This window comes from Ranitomeya imitator, chromosome 5, assembly GCF_032444005.1.
Source record: "Ranitomeya imitator isolate aRanImi1 chromosome 5, aRanImi1.pri, whole genome shotgun sequence".
NCBI classification, from domain to species: domain Eukaryota; kingdom Metazoa; phylum Chordata; class Amphibia; order Anura; family Dendrobatidae; genus Ranitomeya; species Ranitomeya imitator.
Genome location: NC_091286.1, coordinates 196,323,564 through 196,338,612, shown reverse-complemented (window position 1 = coordinate 196,338,612; position 15,049 = coordinate 196,323,564). Strand labels below are relative to the sequence as shown.

The following is a 15,049-nucleotide window of genomic DNA, read 5'->3' as shown; positions in this document are numbered from 1 at the left end:
GATTGCACAGTTTGGCTGGGCGGCCAGGTCTAAGAAGACTTCTGGGGGTCCCAAACGTCTTTCATTTAAGGATTATGGAGGCCACTGTGCTCTTAGGAACCTTGAGTACTGCAGACATTCTTTTGTAACCTTGGCCAGATCTGTGCCTTGCCACAATTCTGTCTCTGAGCTCCTTGGCCAGTTCCTTTGACCTCATAATTTTCATTTGGTCTGACATGCACTGTGAGCTGTAAGGTCTTTTATAGACAGGTGTGTGCCTTTCCAAATCAAGTCCTATCAGTTTAATTAAACACAGCTGGACTCCAATGAAGGAGTAGAACCATCTCAAGGAGTATCACAAGGAAATGGCCAGCATGTGACTTAAAGAGAATCTGTCACCCCAAAAATCGTATCTGAGCTAAGCCCATAGGCATCAGGGGCTTATCTACAGCATTCTTTAATGCTGTAGATAAGCCTCCAATGTAACATGAAAGATGAGAAATAAAGGTTAGATTATACTCACCCAGGGGCGGTCCCGCTGCGGTCCGGGTCCGATGGGCGTCGCGGTCTGGTCCAGCTCCTCCTATCTTCATTCGATGACGTCCTCTTCTTGCCTTCTTGCAGTGGCTCCAGCACAGGCGTACTTTGTCTGCCCTGTTGAGGGCAGAGCAAAGTACTGCAGTGTGCAGGCGCCGGGGCTCTCTGACCTTTCCTGGTGTCTGCTGTTTGTTTGCTGAATGTGTATATGTGAGTAGTGTTCAAGCTGAATGTGTATACAATGTGAGTGGTGTGCATGCTAAATGTATATACTGTGTGAGCGGTGTATGTTATATGTGTATACTATGTGAGCGATGTGCGTGCTGAATGTGTTTAATATGTAAGTGGTGTGCATGCTGAATGTGTAAAATATGTGAGCTATCTATGTGCTGCATCTGCATATGTGAGTGGTGTGCATGCTGAATGTGTATACTATGTGAGCTGTGTATGTGCTGCATCTGTATATGTGAGAGGTATGCATGTTGTATCTGTCTGCTATTTTAGAGATGAGCATGCTGTATGTGTATACTATGTGAGCCGTGTACATGCTATATACGTACAGCATGACTTATGTAAAAATTGTCACGATTCTATTGTCAGGTGTCCCAGAACCAAGGGCTCCTTCCCTGTCCCTAACGCTAGGGGCACCCCATTCCCCGAATTACTTCTGATGGTGAAGATGCCGGGGCCATGTACCTTGCCTTAGCTCCTGAATCTGCCCTAAGTCTGTACCCTTCTCTACACCCAGGGAAGAGAGGAGTAGTAGTGTACAGTAATACACCAACCAGACTAACAAGGCAATATAAACAGGGATAAATAAAAATACCAATCATACAAATATACTCACACAAACAACAGAGGTAAACACTGGCGAGTGGAGGATGGATGGGGTAAAACCAAAGTAAGAGAAGGAGGCAGATTAGCACACACCCAAAACCTAGCAACAGTCTCAGGTAAATCCACCAAACGCCTTCTCAAACAACCACAAACCAACATCTCCTAACCATGCAGCATAAGTTAGCTCTGGCAATGAGTGCGAGTCAGGGCCCAGAATGTATAGGAGAAGGGAGTGACCAACAGGGAACAGCTGAGAGTCTTAATGCAGGAAAGCATCCAAGAACTTTCAACTGAACAGATTAACCCCTGTACTGCTAAAAGAAACCTACACCGTTTAATATGAAGGTGAAGTGCTGCTAAATAGTGCAGGAGTAGGAAAAATCAGACGCTGCTGATTGTTACAGAATATTTTATATGATATTATACTTTATCTTTGCATTTCCTTTTTGTTCGCCCTGCTGCCATTAATTGCATAACAATACATATGTATTTTTTAAATTATTTTTAAATTATTGTTATATTTGCTTTCCAAGTACGGGCACGTTGCATCTGTGCTACCGTTTGCCAAATAGTATATAAAAAAGCCAATTTTAATTGTATCATCCTAGTATGTTTTGTTTTATTATATATATCATTTTTAATTATATTTATTTGTTATCCTATTTTGTTTTTTGTACTGTTCTTTTCAGCGTTCCAATGGTCGGCCATTAATTTTTTAGCAGTCACTTTTTCCTTTATTTGACCCTATTGATAATATAAGTCTTAGATATTTTATATTTACCTTTATTATTGTCTGGCTGAGAAATAGGGCTGCTATTTTAATTATTAATTTTCACAAGGAAAAAAATGGCACCAAATTTTTTCACACAATTTTTGCTGAACTTGGCAATACCCCATATGTGGCTGTATAGTACTGCTTAGCCATGTGTTGTGAAACTCAGTAGGGACGGAGAGCTATTTGCCTCCTGGAGCTCAGATTTTCCTAGAATAGTTGTGGACTCCATATAAAGAGTCCCTAAGTGCTAGAAGAGCAGAATAACCCCCTTCAAGTAACCTCATTATGGAAATAATACCTGTCAAACATGTGGGTGCTAAGTGGGACTCAGAAGGCAGGGGGTCATTTGGATTTGGAAGCTCAGAATTCTCTAAATTGCTTTTGGGGAGCGATGAACTGTAATGATTTTCCAGAGCCTTTGTACTTCCAGTAACGTGTAAACCATTTTATATTTCCATTGGCAGATGACGGACATGAGTGGGGACTTGCTTTTTTGTGGACTGAGTTGATGCTTTTGTTGGGGACATTTTACATAACATTTTGAATCACATTTATCCTGTGTTTGACACCGCATACTTACATTGTTGTTTCCATCTAAATCTCCTAATGATTAAGATGAGGGATCCACGCACATTTTGTATTAACTTCCTCCTTGGGCGTGTCTGAGGAAGTTAATACGAAACGTGCATTAGGGCTGAGTGCAGCACAGCTGAACATTGGATCCAGGACAAACAACAAACCTAAAACTTTGCAGGTAACAAATCAACCCATATATATTTATTAACATGCACAAAAGGAGATTTTACATTGCAGTCACTTGGCTTTCATTAGGGCAGAGTATATCTACCTTTATGCACATGTACTTTGTATAAACCTATGTGCACTTTCATTATTGGTTGTCCTTTTACCTGTAACGAGGAACAGATAAACTTATCTGTGTCCTGGTTAAATGTCCGTATGAACTTGTTCTGCTGTGTGGTCCGGCACCAGTTCTGTTTATATATATATATATATATATATATATATATATATATTCCAACGTGTCAATTTTAAAATTGAATTAATAAAATTTAATGTTTTTACACTATTCATTGAAGTGGTAATGAGTGTGACCCATTGGCACCTTTTTTTCTAATAAGGAACATGGAGGCCACCCTGTTGATATCTACAGTGCCTTACGAAAGTATTCGACTCATGGTTTGCGGCCCCCGAGGAATGCAGTTTGACAGCCCTGATATAGACCCCTCAAAATGACTTCAAATGAGATGTGGTCCCTAAAATAAAATGGTGTTGGAAAAATGAGAAATTGCTGGTCAACTTTTAACCCTTATAACTCCCTAACAAAAAGAAATTTTGGTTCCAATATTGTGCTGATGTAAAGTAGACATGTGGGAAATGTTACTTATTAAGTATTTTGTGTGACATGTCTGTGTGATTTTGTGATTTAAAGGCATGACAAATCAGCTTTGGAAAATTGCGAAATTTTCAAAATTTTTGCGAAATTTCCGTTTCTTTTCACATATAAACGCAAGTCAACTCAAATAAATTTTACCACTATCATGAAGTACAATGTCACGAGAAAACAGTGTCAGAATCACCAGGATCTGTTGAAGCATTCCAGAGTTATAACCTCATAAAGGGACAGTGGTCAGAATTGTAAAAATTGGCTCGGTCATTAACGTGTAAACCACCCTCAGGGGTAAAGGGATTAGTAGGTAATACTTCAGCATACATATAGCCTGTTTTATGGCTAAACACTCTTTCTCAACAATAGCATAGTTTTTCTGGCATGAAGAGAGATTAATTCACATTCTTCTTGGAAAGCGGTTGCGGACACTTCAGGATTGCCTCAAACTTGTTTACTCGTAGTTTGTTTTCGCCTCCTCCAATGAGATTTATCTTGAGTACAACATCAAATTTGTTTGACCTTTGGCTTTAATATAATGCCATGGTGACATTAGGAATCTGTACTCATAAGGAACAAAATGTCATCATATGCTGTATAGTTTGGTATTAACCCCTTCACTCCCGAGCCTGGTTTCATCTTCATGACCGGGTTAAATTTTACAATTCTGACCATTGTCAGTTTATGTGGAAATAACTCTGGAACGCTTCAATGGATCCCACTGATTCTGATAATGTTTTCTCGTGACATATTGTACTTCACGATAGTGGTAACATTTATTCGATATGACTTGCGTTTATTTGTGAAAAAAAGAAATTTTCAAAATGTTCGCCAAATTTCCATTTTTTTCACAAATAAATGCAGGTAATATCAAAGACATTTTACCGCTATCATGAAGTACAATATGTCACGAGAAAACAGTGTCAGAATCACTGGGATCCGTTGAAGCGTTCCAGAGTTATGACCTCATAAAGGGACAGTGGTCAGAATTGTAAAAATTGGCCCGGTCATTAACGTGCAAACCACCCTTGGGGGTAAAGGGGTTAAAGACACAAACGAGCACAGTGAGGTCAAAAATACTTTGTTGTAAAAAAATCACAGTAATAAGCAAGTACTAGTCAAAAGATGGAAAAAACAGGGTATTTAGTTGATATGTTTTTTTTGCAAAAAAATGTATACTAATATGTTCCACCAATCGTCAAGGTATACCCATATAGAGCAGTCCTACCTAATGTATATAATCCCTATCTGATGTATTTAAAAACCTGATCATCTGTATAGTACCTGTATAAGCAGGGTTCAGAGAGGGAATTTTCATGAGTACATGCTGGATGGAACAGCTTTGATGCAAATGACCCATAAGGAGTAGTGGACTCCCTAGTCTTGTAGAAACAAGAGAATAATTACAGAACCAGAAATACATGGGCTACTTGCACAATGAACAAGTCTGTAGGAACCTGTTCACACACCACCAAGAAACTTGAAGACACAAAAGAGCACAGTGAGGTAAAAAATACTCTGTTGTAAAAAAAATCACAGTAATAAGCAAGTGCTAGTCAAAAGATGGAAAAAAACAGGGTATTTAGTTGATATGTTTTTTTTGCAAAAAAATGTATACCAAGCTGCTCCACCAATCGTCAAGGTATACCCATATAGAGCAGTCCTACCTAATGTATATAATCCCTACCTGATGTATTTAAAAACCTGATCATCTGTATAGTACCTGTATAAGCAGGGTTCAGAGAGGGAATTTTCATGTGGACATGCTGGATGGAACAGCTTTGATGCAAATGACCCATAAGGAGTAGTGGACTCCCTAGTCTTGTAGAAACAAGAGAATAATTACAGAACCAGAAATACATGGGCTACTTGCACAATGAACAAGTCTGTAGGAACCTGTTCACACACCACCAAGAAACTTGAAGACACAAAAGAGCACAGTGAGGTAAAAAATACTCTGTTGTAAAAAAATCACAGTAATAAGCAAGTGCTAGTCAAAAGATGGAAAAAACAGGGTATTTAGTTGATATGTTTTTTTTGCAAAAAAAGTATACCAAGCTGCTCCACCAATCGTCAAGGTATACCCATATAGAGCAGTCCTACCTAATGTATATAATCCCTACCTGATGTATTTAAAAACCTGATCATCTGTATAGTACCTGTATAAGCGGGGTTCAGAGAGGGAATTTTCATGTGGACATGCTCGATGGAACAGCTTTGATGCAAATGACCCATAAGGAGTGGTGGACTCCCTAGTCTTGTAGAAACAAGAGAACAATTACAGAACCAGAAACACATGGGCTACTTGCACAAAGATCAAGTCTGTAGGAACCTTGGTGGAGCAGCTTAGTATACATTTTTTTTCAAAAAAAAATTATCAACTAAATACCCTGTTTTTTCCATCTTTTGACTAGCACTTGCTTATTACTGTGATTTTTTTTTACAACAGAGTATTTTTGACCTCACTGTGCTCTTTTGTGTCTTCAAGTTTCTTGGTGGTGTGTGAACAGATTCCTACAGACTTGTTCATTGTGCAAGTAGCCCATGTGGTTCTGGTTCTGATTTAATATTAGCAGTGTAACGATAGGTACGTCGGTCGTTGCTCGAGATGGGAATATGGCGCTGCTATGAATGACTCAGCACTCAACATGAAGGTAAACCAACCTTTTCTTTATATCTACTGCAAAGAATGACACAATTTTGTCTCCCAACACAATATGGGCCGCCACAGCCACAACTCACACAATACAAGTTATGCAGCCTGAGAGACCCCAAGTGCCAGCTTGACAGAGAGGAATCAGACTACCCCAAGACTATACCAGTCCCTCCCTTATCTGTAACGGGCCTACACAGGGTTATACTGTGCCTGTGACACGTGGTCCTCTCAGGAATACAAATTTTACACCTGCCTCCCGCCTAATTTACAATAAATCACGAGTACCCGTTTTTTCCCAACATATATATATATATCACAGTATAAACTCAATACACGCAGTTCACTGTCTTATTGTTGAGCGCTTAGAATGTACTCCTTCACAGAATATGCTTCAACAGTAAATAACTGTTATTCAGACGTCCAGCAGCAGAGTAAATAGCTTTTTCAGCCGCCAAATCTTCTGATGCAGATCCAGATAAAGTTCACAAATAATTCCAGGAAAATCCCACAGCTAGTATCTTGAAGCACAGGAACCCACACAGTCTCTATTAGTTCGTATGCAATTCTTAGTACAAGAGTGTCCTTAAATAGGCTGTGATTCCTATCTGACCGGTCAAAATTCTCTGTTTAGTCACAAGAGCCGCTTTCTTGAAATCACATGGTCCCAAAACAGGAACGCCTCAAGATCTGGATTCCTCTCTCTTCGTCACCGCACTGCTTCTCCTCAAACGCCTGGAAACTCTCTGAGGTAACTGTCCTGTTTCCAGAATGTTCTTGTCCATAACTCAAGGGTGACCTCCAGTGGCTGAACAAAATTACTGCAACAAGATTGATACAGGAAAGATATATATCTTTGTACCATGTTAGCCAGTAGATAGAATAATATTTGGAATTGAGAGTCCTCAGTGGTTGATACCTTTTAATGGCTAACTGAAAAGATGGTAATAAATTGCAAGTTTTCGAGACTACTCAGGCCTCTTCATCAGGCATAGACTAATACAAGATCTGAAGAATCACATATTATACACAACACAGCACAGAACTGTCATTATGGGAGCGTGATAAACAGTTGTGTCCATAAATATTGGAACAGTTCGCAGACAAAGAGTGAATGTTTTATTGTCCTCTGATTGGGGTCTCATTCTTTGTTATGATGCCCCATAAGGTCTGAAGTGCAAATTACTTAATTGATGTAAAAAGATATACCATATATACTCAAGTATAAGCTGACCCGAGTATGAGCCGACCCCCCTAATCTTGCCACAAAAAAACTGGGAAAACTTAATGACTCGAGTATAAGCCTAGGGTGGGAAATGCAGCAGCTACCGGTAAATGTCAAAAGTAAAAATAGATACCAATAAAAGTAAAATTAATTGAGACATCAGTAGGTTAAGTGTTTTTGAATATCCATATTGAATCAGGAGCCCCATATAATACTCCATACAGTTTATGATGGGTCCCATAAGATGCTCCATATTAAAATATGCCCCATATAATTCTGCATAAAGGTTAATAATGGCCCCATAAGATGCTCCATAGACACATTTGCCCAATATAATGCTGCACAAATGTTGATTATGGCCCCATAAGATGCTCCATAAAGATATGTGCCCCATATAATGCTGCACAAACATTGATTATGGCCCCAGAAGATGCTCCATAAAGATATTTGCGCCATATAGTGCTGCACAAACGTTATGACCCCATGCAGAAACTTGCCCCATATAGTGCTGCACAAACGTTATGGCCTCATATAGTGCTGCACAAATGTTATGGCCCCATACAGACACTTGCCCCATATAATGCTGCACAAACGCTATGGCCCCATATAGTGCTGCACAAACGTTATGGCCCCATATAATGCTGCACAAACGTTATGGCCCCATAAGATGCTCCATACAGACACTTGCCCCATTTGCTGTTGCTGCGGAAAAAAAAAAATCACATACTCACCTCTCCGTCGCCCAGGCCCCCAGCACTTTCAATATTCACCTGCTCCACGTTCTGGCGCTGCTCCATCTTCAGCGTCTTCCGCACTGACGTTCAGGCAGAGGGCGCGCACTAACCACATCACCGCGCCCTCTGACCTGAGCGTCACTGCTGAAGACGGAGTGGCGGCTGGAACGAGGAGCAGGTGAATATCGCGCAGTGCTGCACTCCCCATTATACTCACCTACTCCTGGCACGGTCCCTGCAGGTCCCTGCTTTCCCGGCACCGGCAGCTTCTTCCTGTACTGAGCGGTCACCGTTACTGCTCATTACAGTAATGAATATGTGGTTCCACCCCTATGGGAGGTGGAGAAGCATATTCATTACTGTAATGAGCGGTACCATGTGACCGCTCAGTACAGGAAGAAGCTGGGGCGCTGGGGAGCCAGGGACCTACAGGGACCGCGCCAGGAGCAGGTGAGTATTATTAGACAGCCCCCGCTCCCCCTCCCCTGCCGACCCCTGGGTATGACTTGAGTATAAGCCAAGAGGGGGACTTTCAGCCCCAAAAAATGAGCTGAAAATGGGCTAAAAATCTCAGCTTATACTCGAGTATATATGATAAATCCATGCGACACATTCATTCCTGCACTGTGTGTCAAAGGTCGTCATAGGTTTATACTCCCAGATTCACCTGTCTCTCTGAGATTTGAAGTTCCCTTTTAATACAAGTAATTTCAGGTCCATGGTGCTATGAAACTGAAAACAAGGCATAGAAAAATGTTTGGTCACAGGTAGATCCATTCTTTTTTCTCTTATTGTATGGCGATGAGAGTTCAAGTTCATCCTTGTTCTCAGTTTCTGCCCTGTCTCCCCTACATACAGACCCCCAGCTGGACATTTGGTACATATAATTAGGTACTCCGCATTAGATGTGATGCAGCTGAAGGTACCTGGGCTCTTGTAGTCCTGATGTGAATTGGGGATCTTTATCTTGTCCATGGTCATTATAAATGGACAGGTTTTATATTTTTTCTGGTTGCAAGGAAAGGTTCCTGCAGCTGTTGGAGAGGACAGGGAGCTTCTGACAATGATGCTTCATAGATTTGGGGGCTGCCTAAAACACAGTAGTGGGGGGTCTGGAAAAATGGGTTGTAATCGGGCATCTTTTTGCAGTAAAGGTTGTAATTTCTGTGCAGCTCCCCTTAGCACCTCCAGATTTGGATTGCAGGTGACTACCAGAGGTACCCGGTTATTTTCTTCTTTAGCTTTGTAATGTAGCAGGTGATTCCTTGATATTCTGGTGGCTCTTGTGATCTGGTTTTCACTTGTTCTTCGATGGTAATTCTGATTCAAAAAGGTCTTTCTGAGGCGACCAAGGTGTTCATCCCTATCCATGGGGTTGGAACATATACAATTGTATCTGATGGCTTGGCTGTAGACAATAGAGTTTTTTTTATGTGTTTTGGAAGGAAACTGTCCCATTTAAGGTATGTTGGACGGTCGATTGGCTTCTGATACAGGGATGTCTCTATTTCATTGTTCTGCAGCTTAATGATGGTGTCCAAAAAGTTAATTTCAGTACAGGAGTAGTTGAGTGTTAGGTTGATGGTAGGATGAAATTGAGTAAACTGTTCATGGAACGTCTTTAGCTGTGGCTCAGACTCCGTCCAGATGATTAAAATGTCATCAATGTAGCGGTAGTTGGCCAGAGGCCTGATGGGACAGGAGGACAAAAAGTCGCTTTCAAGCTTGGCCATGAAAAGATTTGCATACTGTGGAGCTATTTTACATCCCATTGCTGTACCAGTCTACTGTAGATATATCTTGTTGTCAAATTCAATGTAATTGTTGGTGAGGATGAATTTTATAAGTTTCACCGCAGAATCAGCATCAGTCCCTGTGTTTACCATGAAGAATTTGCAGGCATGTAATCTATCCTGGTGTTGGATATTAGAGTACAAAGATTCCACATCCATGGTGGTCAGTACGGTTCCTTCTGGTAGAGGACCTATTGCTGATTTAGTTTTTCTTGCCGCAGCTGAATGATTTAGATCTGTTAGTCAGCATAAGTACATGTGGGGGTTGCCTGGCTGCTAGGGAATCCCCACATGTATTTATGCTGGCTAACAGATGTAAATCATTCAGCTGCGGCAAGAAAAACGAAATCTCCGAGCACTAAAAAATACTCGGAGGACCCCCGAGCGTGCTTGAGAAATCTCGAGTAACGAGTATATTCGCTCATCACTAGTTAGACTCCTTCAGACATTTGATAAAGTCCAGCATCATAGATACTATGTATTTATCCAAATGAGGGTTGCATCCAGGTGGAGGTGTCCAGCCTGACCTCTTCTTGGTTATTAGGATCCCTTTTCCTTCAATCCGAGTGTTTTCTGAATCTTCTGTATCATTGAAATATTCCCTCAGGCGCAGTCTCCTGAATAAATGTTCCATATGACTGCAGAGTTCAGTTTTATCCAGGGCCTTAGTAGGACAAAATGGGAGTCCTCTAGAAAGGACGACCAACTCCACTTGGTTGGGTTTATAATCTTAGAGATTAAAGGGACTCTGTCACCTGAATTTGGCGGGCTATATAAATGCCCTGTTTTCATAATATGGAAAAGAAACTACACAGATTGCACCTCAATTCAGGACTCTATAAAAAAAACAGATACAAAACAAAGCCACAACCTTACAACTTGGACTACCACTCCATTCCAGACACAAAAGCATCTGTGTCATTAAAGGGACTCTGTCACCTGAATTTGGCGGGCTATGTAAATGCCCTGTTTTCTGTCCGATGGGCGGTGTTTTTTTTTTTTCCTCCACCCTATCCTTCCCCGCTGTCCGCAATATTTTCTGGAATTGGAATAGGTGTCCTCCATAGTTCGCGCGTGCGCAATGCAATCTTATCTCCCACACGCACAGTATGCTTTGCCCATCTGCGAGCAAAGCTGAAAAGCATTACTGCTCATGCGCACTATGTCCCAGAGCACAGAGAAATACTTCCGGAACATAGTGCTCCGGCGCATGTGCAGTAATGCTTTTCGGCTTTGCTCGCAGATGGGCAAAGCATACTGCGCGTGCGTGAGATAAGATTGCATTGCCCACATGCGATCTATGGAGGACACCTACTCCAATTCCGGAAAATATTGTGGACAGCGGGGAAGGATGGGGTGGAGGAAAAAGTTGTCAGGTTTTGGCTTTGTTTTGTTTCTGTTTGTATAGAGTCCTGCATTGAGGCGCAATCTGTGTAGTTTCTTTTCCATATTTTGAATCAGAAAGGTCCGTAGTTTGTTGTAGTATTGTTGTAATTTTTGCTCTGTGTTTTCTGTAAGTGTTTTCCTCAGAATTTCAAATTGTCCTTGGACTTTACTCTTTATGCTATAGCAGACATGCAGAAGTTGATTCCTTAATCTCTCAGAAGTCCTGTGACAAAGGTTTTGTGCATAATGGGTATTGGGCAGCACGGTGGCTCAGTGGATAGCACAGCAGCCTTGCAGCGCTTGAGTCCTGGGTTCCAATACCTCCTTGGACAACATCTGCAAAGAGTTTGTGTCATGCCGTTCTGTCTGTTTCTGGTTTTTCGCACGACAATGCATATGTTTGCTTTAACCCTTTACTCTTTTCCCCCCTAATTTGAGCTGGGATACTGTTGGCTGTTACCTTAATGGAGCCTTCTCAGTTCCCTGCTCTGCTGCGCAGTCATACATGGGTGTTTAGGTATTTGCCCTGCTGCATACCTTCCTCATGTGTGGTCCCTGGTTGCTGCTTTGAAGCTGTCCGCAGGTTGTGAGGTCATTTGCAGTTGGTGTATGATTTTCCACGTGGTTCAGTGCTTGCAGTCTCAGCCAGGTGCCCTAGGTCTTAGATCCTGCACTGTGTGCTGTAATGGTTTCTGTTTGTGCTTAGGGCGTGCGCGGCCACACCTCCCCTGCTTTTATCAGGGTTAGGGTGTGTACTTCAAATGCTGTCCCCAGCCAATTGCTGAGGGGCAGCTCATATATAAAGCTCCCCTGCCCTATGGGCGGGGCCTAAGCTACACTCACAAAGCTCTTGAACTTTGCTATGTGTGTTTGTGTTCCTGCACCTCTTTTGTCTATGTTTTGGTACTAAAGTCCTTGCCTTGATTCCTGTTTTGTCCTGTTCTGGCGCCTGTCCTGGAGGCAGTAAATCCAGGCCCGAATCCTTGATCCTGTACCTGTCCTGAACCTGTCTGAACTGTGTCTGCTGTGATTATGTTCCTGGAATCCCTCTGCATCTGGAGCCTCACTCCCAGTGACTATGAGTCTCTTGAAACCGGTGTTTCTGCTGAGCAGCTACTACTCTGTGCTCTGACTACCATGCGGTGTTAACCCGGTCTCGCTCATGTCCAGTACGGCAGTGTTTGCACCATAACGCTTGAGTTCCTTCCTAGGTTCTATGCCTGGAGCCTGATGACCGCTGTCTGGAGCTTGGAGCCTGATGTCTCTGGTGGTGCCTGTAGGTCGTGTCGGATGTCCGGAACCGAACGACTCCTGTCTGATGTCTGCCGGTGACCCTGGGTCCAGATGTCCTGTCTGTATCCTGATGTCCTGCCTGTGTCTTGATGACCTCATGGACCCTGATGTCCTGATATCCTGTCTGTTCCCTGATGTCCTGATGTCCTCCCTGTGTCTCATATCCTGATGTACCTGATTTCTTGGGCTGCCATGCCAGTGTCCTAGCCGATGACCTGGGCTGCCATGCCAGTGTTCCAGATGTCTATCCGGTATTCCTGTGTCCTGATGCCCTGCCTGTGTCCTGATGTCCTGAGGTCTTTCCTGAGTCCAGATGTCCTGATGTCCTGTTTGTATCCTGATGTCTTGCCTGTACCCTGATGTCCTGCCTGGGTCCTGATGTCCCGCCTATCTCTGCCTCGGTGATCCGTTGGTGCCTTGGGGTCCACTGGGTGGTACCCTTCTGAGGTGTGGAATCGGGAACCTGACATCGTCATGTTTTGTTTATGTACTGTGTGACTTTACTTTAGTAAACTTTACTTTCTTTACCTGAAGTATCGGTGCAATCACGTCCTACGTGTTTCTTTGTCCACATGCTCAGCTGCCACAGAAATCCGGTCGCTGCCCTCCCCTAGTTCGGGTAGGCCGGGTCCCCCTCTGCGGTTTAAAGGGTCCGTATTTCATCCCCGGGGGACACACGCCCCACGCCTTCGGAGGTTGGCCGGCTTGGGGGCGTCTATGGGCTGGGCCGCATCTGCGGCTGCAGCTGGTCGTGACAGTTTGTATGTTCTCCCCGTGTTTGCATGTGTTTCCGCCGGGTACTCCGGTTTCCTCCCACATTCCAAAGATATACTGATAGGGAATTTAGATTGTGAGCCCCATCGGGGACAGGGATGATAATGTGTGCAAAACTGTAAAGCGGAATATGTTAGCGCTATATAAAAAATAAAAAATAAAGATTATTATTATTGTAGGTATGAAGAATTGGGTTTGTAATCCAGAGTCCTTTGGGAATTAGATTCTCCTTTTTGCATTTAGATAAGAAAAAAAAGTTGCTGCCCATTTGTGCACATTTCTTCAGAAGTGGTTTTAGTTACATAAAGATGCAACAACATTGTAATTATCTTGTCTATTACTCAATGGTGACCTCCGGTGGCTGAACAAAGTTACTGCATCAACATTGTGTAGAACAGAAAACATCAGGATTAAATTACTGCATCATCACTGTTTATGATAGAAAAACATCACCATACTACAGCAGCAACAAATTTTCCCTCTTTGCTTATATGCAGACATTCAGGTTAACCGCAAAAGCAAGCTTGATTTTATAAATGCTATCAATTTAATGACCTTATATATTTGCCCTTATAGGCATTATGTCTTGATATCACTATACATATAAGCTAGGCCACAAGTAGGTGTTAGATAATGTAGTGTTTGTAACAGCAACACGCTGTATTTTAGATGGGGCTATCATTGTGATCAATTTAGTGTGCCCTTTCATTAGGCACCAATGGAAAACAGATAAATGTCGTCACTCTCCTAACATAGTTAGAAATGTAAAGATGGTAGCAGCAATGTGCTGTATTTTAGGGGTTCTAATAAACACTGGTTCGCATAGAAGAAAAATAACCCTATTCTTCGTTTGTAGTCAGGTGAATATGCGCCCAGCAGATATGGCTAATTCAATGGGAAATTATCTCCTTCATGACCCAGCCTATTTTGACCTTAATGACCTGGCCGTTGTTTGCAATTCTGACCAGTGTCCCTTTATGAGGTAATAACTCAGGAACGCTTCAACAGATCCTAGCGGTTCTGAGATTGTTTTTTCGTGATATATTGGGCTTCATGTTAGTGGTAAATTTAGGTCGATAATTTTTGCGTTTATTTGTGAAAAAAATGGAAAATTTTGAAAATTTCGCAATTTTCAAATTTTGAATTTTTATTCTGTTAAACGAGAGAGTTTATGTGACACAAAATAGTTAATAAATAACATTTCCCACATGTCTACTTTACATCAGCACAATTTTGGAAACAAATTTTTTTTTACTAGGAAGTTATAAGGGTTAAAAATTTGACCAGCGATTTCTCATTTTTACAACAAAATTTACAAAACCATTTTTTGTAGGCACCACCTCACATTTGAAGCCAGTTTGAGGGGTCTATATGGCTGAAAATACCCAAAAGTGACACCATTCTAAAAACTGCACCCCTCAAGGTGCTCAAAACCACATTCAAAAAGTTTATTAACCCTTCAGGTGCTTCACAGCAGCAGAAGCAACATGGAAGGAAAAAATGAACATTTAACTTTTTAGTCACAAAAATGATCTTTTAGCAACAATTTTTTTTATTTTCCCAAGGGTAAAAACAGAAACTGGACCCTGAAAGTTATTGTACAGTTTTTCCTGAGTTCGCCGATACCCCATGTGTGGGAGGGAACCACTGTTTGGGCG

The 15,049-nt window shown here is 42.0% G+C and overlaps 1 long non-coding RNA gene across 1 annotated transcript; it reads left to right on the top strand.

Moving 5' to 3' along the window:
* The first annotated feature begins 2,310 nt into the window (after nucleotides 1-2,310).
* LOC138681703 (uncharacterized) lies at nucleotides 2,311-13,625 on the top strand. The gene is made up of 3 exons (XR_011321964.1): nucleotides 2,311-2,882; nucleotides 6,821-6,937; nucleotides 12,536-13,625. It is a non-coding gene; the product is annotated as an uncharacterized lncRNA (long non-coding RNA).
* The last annotated feature ends 1,424 nt before the right edge of the window (nucleotides 13,626-15,049 follow it).